This window comes from Arachis ipaensis, chromosome B6 (genome assembly GCF_059453495.1).
Source record: "Arachis ipaensis isolate K30076 ecotype BB chromosome B6, ASM5945349v1, whole genome shotgun sequence".
NCBI classification, from domain to species: Eukaryota; Viridiplantae; Streptophyta; class Magnoliopsida; order Fabales; family Fabaceae; genus Arachis; species Arachis ipaensis.
In genome coordinates, this window is record NC_142441.1 from 41,969,484 (window position 1) to 41,977,301 (window position 7,818).

Here is a 7,818-nt window from a genome sequence, read left to right on the forward strand (position 1 = left end):
TGGAGTCAACCTTCTATTGAGCTCCTTCTACACATATGTCCAAAAGGACTTGGTCCAACCTTTGATCAAAGTTGACTCTTGTGTAGGGGCGTGCGTTCTCTTCCATGTTTGGCAAGTTGAACGCCAACCTCACATTTTCCGGACTAAAATCTAAGTATTTCCCCCGAACCATTGTAACATAGTTCTTTGGATTCGGGTTCCTACTTTGATCATGGTTCTTGGTGATCCATGCATTGGCATAGAACTCTTGAACCATTAGGATGCCGACTTGTTGGATGGGATTTGTTAGAACTTCCCAACCTCTTCTTTGAATTTCATATCGGATCTCCGGATACTCATTTCTTTTGAGTTTGAAAGGGACCTCGGGGATCACCTTCTTCTTGGCCACAAAATCATAGAAGTGGTCTTGATGGGCTTTGGAGATGAACCTTTCCATCTCCCATGACTCGGATGTGGAATCTTTTGTCTTCCCTTTCCCTCTTCTAGAGGATTCTCTGGTCTTAGATGCCATCAATGGTAATGAAAAAACAAAAAAGCTATGCTTTTATCACACCAAACTTAGAATATTGCTCGCCCTCGAGCAATAAACAAAAGAATAGAAGAAGAAGAAGAAATATGGAGAGGGAGAGGGAGATGTGGTTTCGGCCAAGAGGAGTGTAGAGGGGTGTGTTGTGTGAAGTTGATGAAGAATGGAGGGCTTTATATAGGGTAGGGAGGGGGGGTATTGGTTCGGCCATATGGGTGGGTTTGGGTGGGAAAGGTTTAGTGGGGAAGAGAGATTGAGGTGATTGGTGAGGGGTTTTTAGGGAAGAGTGTTTATGGGGTTGTGTGAAAGAGAGTGGTGAGAAGAAGTGAGTGGAGGTAGGTGGGGATCCTGTGGGGTCCACAGATCCTGAGGTGTTCAAGGATTTACATCCCTGCACCCATTAGGCATGTAAAAATGCCTTTGTACCCAACTCTGGGCGTTCAGTGCCAGGTTGGTGGCCATTTTGGGCGTTCAACGCCCATTTGTGTGCCATTTCTGGCGTTGAGCGCCAGAACCATGCCTGTTCTGGCGTTCAGCGCCTAGAAGCTGCCCATTTTGGGCGTTCAGCGCCAGAACCATGCTCTGTTCTGGCGCTGAACGCCAGACAGATGCTCCTCCAGGGTGTGATTTTTCTTCTGCTGTTTTTGATTCCGTTTTCAATTTTTATATTCATTTTGTGACTCCACATGATCATGAACCTACAAAGACATGAAAAACAATAAAAATAAGAATTAGATAAATATTGGGTTGCCTCCCAACAAGCACTTCTTTAATGTCAATAGCTTGACAGTGGGCTCTCATGGAGCCTCACAGATGTGCAGAGCTTTGTTGAGACTTTCCAACACCAAACTTAGAGTTTGGATATGGGAGTTCAACACCAAACTTAGAGTTTAGTTGTGGCCTCCCAACACCAAACTTAGAGTTTGACTGTGGGGGCTCTGGTTGACTCTGCTTTGAGAGAAGCTTTTTCTGCTTCCTCTCCATGGTTGCAGAGGGAGATCCTTGAGTTTTAAACACAAGGGAGTCCTCATTCCATTGAAGGGCTATTTCACCTCTGTCAACATCAATCACAGCTCTTGCTGTGGCAAGGAAAGGTCTTCCTAGGATGATGGAGTCATCCTCTTCCTTTCCAGTATCCAGGACTATGAAATCAGTAGGTATGTAGAGGCCCTCAACCTTTACTAATACATCTTCTACTTGTCCATAAGCCTGTTTTCTTGAGCTGTCTGCCATCTCTAGTGAGATTTTAGCAGCTTGCACCCCATAGATTCCCAGTTTCTCTATTACAGAGAGGGGCATGAGGTTTATTCCTGAACCAAGGTCACACAGAGCCTTAAAGATCATGGTGTCTATGGTACAGGGTATTATGAACTTTCCAGGATCCTGTCTCTTCTGAGGCAATGTCAGTTGATCCAGATCACTCAGTTCATTGATGAACAAGGAAGGTTCAACTTTCCAAGTATCAATGCTAAATAATTTGGCATTCAGCTTCATGATTGCACCAAGAAACTTGGCAGTTTGCTCTTTAGTAACCTCCTCATTCTCTTCAGAAGAGGAATACTCATCAGAGCTCATGAAGGGCATAAGGAGGTTCAATAGAATCTCTATGGTCTCTAGATGAGTCTCAGATTCCTTTGGTTCCTCAGAGGGAAGCTCCTTATTGGTCACTGGACGTCCCAGGAGGTCTTCCTCCTTGGGATTCACGTCCTCCTCTCCCTCATTGTGTTCGGCCATTGTACTTATGTCAATGGCCTTGCACTCTCCTTTTGGATTCTCTTCTGTATTGCTTGGGAGAGTACTGGGAGGGATTTCAATGATCTTTTTACTCAGCTGGCCCACTTGTGCTTCCAAATTTCTAATGGAAGACCTTGTTTCATTCATGAAACTTACAGTGGCCTTGGACAGATCAGAGACTAAGTTTGCCAAATTAGAAGTATTTTGTTCAGAGTTCTCTGTCTGTTGCTGAGTTGATGATGGAAAAGGCTTGCTATTGCTAAACCTGTTTCTTCCACCATTATTAAAGCCTTGTTGAGGCTTTTGATCCTTCCATGAGAAATTTGGATGATTTCTCCATGTTGAGTTATAGGTGTTTCCATAAGGTTCACCTAAGTAATTCACCTCTGCTATTGCAGGGTTCTCAGGATCATAAGCTTCTTCTTTAGAAGAAGCCTCTTGAGTACTGTTGGATGCAGCTTGCATTCCATGCAGACTCTGAGAGATCATATTGACTTGCTGAGTCAATATTTTATTCTGAGCCAATATGGCATTCAGAGTATCAACTTCAAGAACTCCCTTCTTCATAGGCGTCCCATTACTCACAGGATTCCTTTCAGAAGTGTACATGAACTGGTTATTAGCAACCATGTCAATGAGTTCTTGAGCTTCTGCAGGCGTTTTCTTTAGGTGAATGGATCCACCTGCAGAAGTGTCCAGTGACATTTTTGATAGCTCAGATAAACCATCATAGAATATGTCCAGGATGGTCCATTCTGAAAGCATGTCAGAAGGACACTTTTTGGTCAACTGTTTGTATCTTTCCCAAGCTTCATAGAGGGATTCACCTTCTTTCTGTCTGAAGGTTTGAACATCAGCTCTAAGCTTGCTCAGCTTTTGAGGAGGAAAGTACTTGTCTAAGAAAGTCGTGACCAGCTTATCCCAAGAGTTCAGGCTGTCTTTGGGTTGAGAATCCAACCATAATCTAGCTCTGTCTCTTACAGCAAAGGGGAAAAGCATGAGCCTGTAGACTTCAGGATCTACTCCATTAGTCTTAACAGTATCACATATCTGCAAGAATTCAGTTAAGAACTGAAAAGGATCTTCAGATGGAAGTCCATGAAACTTGCAGTTCTGCTGCATCAGAGAAACTAATTGAGGTTTCAGCTCAAAGTTGTTTGCTCCAATGGCAGGAATGGAGATGCTTCTTCCATGTAAATTGGAATTAGGTGCAGTAAAGTCACCAAGCATCTTCCTTACATTATTATTATTTTCGGCTGCCATCTCCTGTTCCTGTTCGAAAATTTCTGAAAGGTTATCTCTGGATTGTTGTAATTTAGCTTCTCTTAATTTTCTCTTCAGAGTCCTTTCAGGTTCTGGATCTACTTCAACAAGAATGTTCTTGTCCTTGCTCCTGCTCATATGACAAAGAAGAGGGCACAGAAAAAATAATAATAATAATATGGATCCTTTACACCACAGTATAGGGATCCCTGTGTGAGTAGAAGAAGAGGGGGAGACAAAGAATGTAATATAATGGAAGAAACACAACTGTGAGGAGGGTTGAGATGTGAGATGAGATGTTAGTAGATGAATAAATAAATAGAATAAGATGAGAGAGAAGAAATTTTCGAAAATAATTTTTGAAAAAGAGTTAGTGATTTTTGAAAATAATTTTTTTTAAATCAAAAATAAAAATAAGAATAATTAGTTAATAAAAAGAAATTTTTGAAAAAGGGAGAAGATATTTTCGAAAATTGAGAGAGAGAGAGTTAGTTAGGTAGTTTTGAAAAAGTTAAGAAACAAACAAAAAGTTAGTTAGTTAGTTGAAACAAATTTTGAAAAGATAAGAAGGTAGGAGGTTAGAAAGGATATTTTGAAATTAGATTTTTGAAAAAGATAAGATGAGAAGATATTTTTGAAAAGATATGATAGGAATTAGTTTTGAAAAAGATTTGATTTTTAAAATCTCAATTAATGACTTGATTCATAAGAAATCACAAGATATGATTCTAGAACTTAAAGTTTGAATTTTTCTTAACAAGCAAGTAACAAACTTCAAATTTTTGAATCAAAACATTAATTGATTATGTTATTTTCGAAAATTTGATATAAAAATAAGAAAAAGATTTTTGAAAAATATTTTTGGAATTTTCGAAAATAACTAAGAAATTTGAAAAAGATTTTGAAAAAGATAAGATTTTCAAATTGAAAATTTGATTTGACTCATAAGAAACAATTTGATTTTAAAAATTTTTGAAAAAGTCAATCCAAATTTTCGAATTTGATGAGAGAAAAAGGGAAAGATATTTTTTTTATTTTTGAATTTTTATGATGAGAGAGAAAAACAAAAAAAAATGATGCAATGCATGAGAATTTTAGATCAAAACATGTGATGCATGCAAGAATGCTATGAATGTCAAGATGAACACCAAGAACACTTTGAAGATCATGATGAACATCAAGAACATCTTTTTGAAAAATTTTTAATGCAAAGAAAACATGCAAGACACCAAACTTAGAATTCTTCAATGCTTAGACACTAAGAATTCAAGAATGCATATGAAAAACAAGAAAAGACACAAAACATGCAAATGCAAAGATCAAACAAGAAGACTTACCAAGAACAACTTGAAGATCATAAAGAACACTATGAATGCATGAATTTTCGAAAAATGCAAGATGCACATGCAATTGACACCAAACTTATAACATGACTCAAGACTCAAACAAGAAACAAAAAAATATTTTTGATTTTCTTGATTTTCTAATTTTTTTGGATTTTTATTTTATATTTTTCGAAAATTATTTAGAAAGAAAGAAAAATAAGGATTCCAAAATTTTTAATATGAATTCCAGGAATCTTGCATTCTTAATTTAAAGCTTCAGTCCAGGAATTAGACATGGCTCACTAGCTAGCCAAGCTTTCAATGAAAGCTCCGGTCCAAAACACTAGACATGGCCAATGGCTAGCCAAGCTTCAGCATGTAATTCAGACATGACATGCCTGACATACCCTACAGTCGTATAACAGCTGATGGTTGGAAGCCTCAGTCCAAAAGAATTTAGACATGGCTTTACAGCCAGCCATGCTTCACATGCTTCATGAAACACTAGAATTCATTCTTAAAAATTTTGAATCTAAAATTTTTTTCGAAAACAGGTGAGAAAATTTTGAAATATTTTTGAAAAATTTTTGAAAAGAAAACAAAAAGAAAATTACCTAATCTGAGCAACATGATGAACCGTTAGTTGTCCAAACTCAAACAATCCCCGGCAACGGTGCCAAAAACTTGGTACGCGGAATCGTGATTACACTTTAATTATGTAAAATTCATCGCTCTTTCTTTCTCTGGTAATGGCGCCAAAAACATGATGCCAAGACCACGGTTCACAACTCTGTGTAACTGACCAGCAAGTGCACTGGGTCGTCCAAGTAATACCTTACGTGAGTAAGGGTCGAATCCCACGGAGATTGTTGGTATGAAGCAATCTATGGTCACCTTGTAAATCTCAGTCAGGCAGATATAAAGTGATAATGGTGTTTTTGAATATTATATAATAAAATAGGGATAGAGATACTTATGTAAATCATTGGTAGGAATTTCAGATAAGCGAATGGAGATGCTTTTCGTTCCTCTGAACCTCTGCTTTCCTGTTATCTTCATCCAATCAGTCTTACTCCTTTCCATGGCTGGCTTTATGTGATACATCACCACTGTCAATGGCTACTTTCGGTCATCTCTCGGGAAAATGATCCAATGCCCTGTCACGGCACGGCTAATCATCTGGAGGCACCACCCTTGTCAATGGCTTCATCTTATCCTCTCAGTGAATAATATGCTCACGCACCCTGTCACGGCACGGCTATTCATCTGTCGGTTCTCGATCATGCTGGAATAGGATTTACTATCCTTTTGCGTTTGTCACTAACGCCCTGCAATCGCGAGTTCGGAGCTCGTCACAGTCATTCAATCATTGAATCCTACTCGGAATACCACAGACAAGGTTTAGACTTTCCGGATTCTCTTGAATGCCGCCATCATTCTAGCTTACGCCACGAAGATTCTGGTTAGGAGATCTAAGAGATATTCATTCTAGCTTAATTCATGTAGAACAGAAGTGTTTGTCAGGCACACGTTCATAACGGAGAAGAATGATGAGCGTCACACATAATCATCACCTTCATCACGTTCTTGGGTGCGAATGGATATCTTAGAAGCGAAATAAGATGAATTGAATAGAAAACAGTAGTACTTTGCATTAATCTTTGAGGAACAGCAGAGCTCCATACCTTAATCTATGGAGTGTAGAAACTCTACCGTATGAAAATACATAAGTGAAGGTCCAGGCATGGCCGAGATGGCCAGCCCCCTAAACGTGATCTAAGATAGCATACAACTGATCAAAGATGCCTAATACAATAGTAAAAGGTCCTATTTATAATAAACTAGCTACTAGGGTTTACATGAGTAAGTAGTTGATGCATAAATCCACTTCTTGGGCCCACTTGGTGTGTGTTTGGGCTGAGCCTGAGTGTTGCACGTGTAGAGGTCCTTCTTGGAGTTGAACGCCAGTTTTTGTGCCAGTTTGGGCGTTCAACTCTGGTTTTGGCTCCTTTTCTGGCGCTGGACGCCAGGTTTGGGTAGAAGGCTGGCGTTGAATGCCAGTTTACATCGTCTATTTTTGGCCAAAGTATGGACTATTATCTATTGCTGGAAAGCCCTGGATGTCTACTTTCCAACGCAATTGGAAGCGCGCCATTTCGAGTTCTGTAGCTCCAGAAAATCCACTTTGAGTGCAGGGAGGTCAGAATCCAACAGCATCAGCAGTCCTTCTTCAACCTCTGAATCTGATTTCTGCTCAAGTCCCTCAATTTCAGCCAGAAAATACCTGAAATCACAGAAAAACACACAAAAACTAATGAAAACATCCCTAAAAGTAACTAGATCCTACTAAAAACATACTAAAAACAATGTCAAAAAGCGTATAAATTATCCGCTCATCATGGAACAACTCGACCCGGAGAAGGAAAATTGGCAGCAAACTGGAAAGGACCCTACCGAGTCATAGAAGTACTTGGAAAGGGCTACTACAAACTGTCCGAACTCGATGGACGAGAGCTTCCCAGATCGTGGCATGCCTGCAACCTAAGAAGGTACTATAGCTAGAGAAGGTAAAAGATCGCATCATAGGATGCACTCTTTTTCCTGAAAAGGTTTTTTAATGAGGCACCAAGTTGAGATCCAGAAATTATTCGACTTAAAAGGATGAAAAACTCCAACATGTATATATTTGCACTTTCTTTTGAATAAAATATATTTTAGATATTCTACAAATTCTCAAGACGCATTAATCTGAAGCATTCATCGGCCAATTATAAAGCAACAGATCGGCAGAAAGTGAAAAACAGATTCACTGCACGATCACGATAAAGACCAATAAAGGTGAAAACACGATTCATCTAAAGGTCGACAAAAGAAAGATAGAAACCACCTTCTACAAATCGGCAAAGATGAACACAGAATAATGCAAGAAGTTATCGAAAGTGATCCGAAAAAAGAACCTGACGAGGTCTT

At 39.2% G+C, this 7,818-nt stretch overlaps 1 non-coding gene across 1 annotated transcript; it reads left to right on the top strand.

Moving 5' to 3' along the window:
• Positions 1-3,019: 3,019 nt before the first annotated feature.
• LOC148555302 (small nucleolar RNA R71) lies at positions 3,020-3,127 on the top strand. Its single transcript, XR_015887296.1, has one exon. It is a non-coding gene; the product is annotated as a small nucleolar RNA R71 (small nucleolar RNA).
• Positions 3,128-7,818: the final 4,691 nt, after the last annotated feature.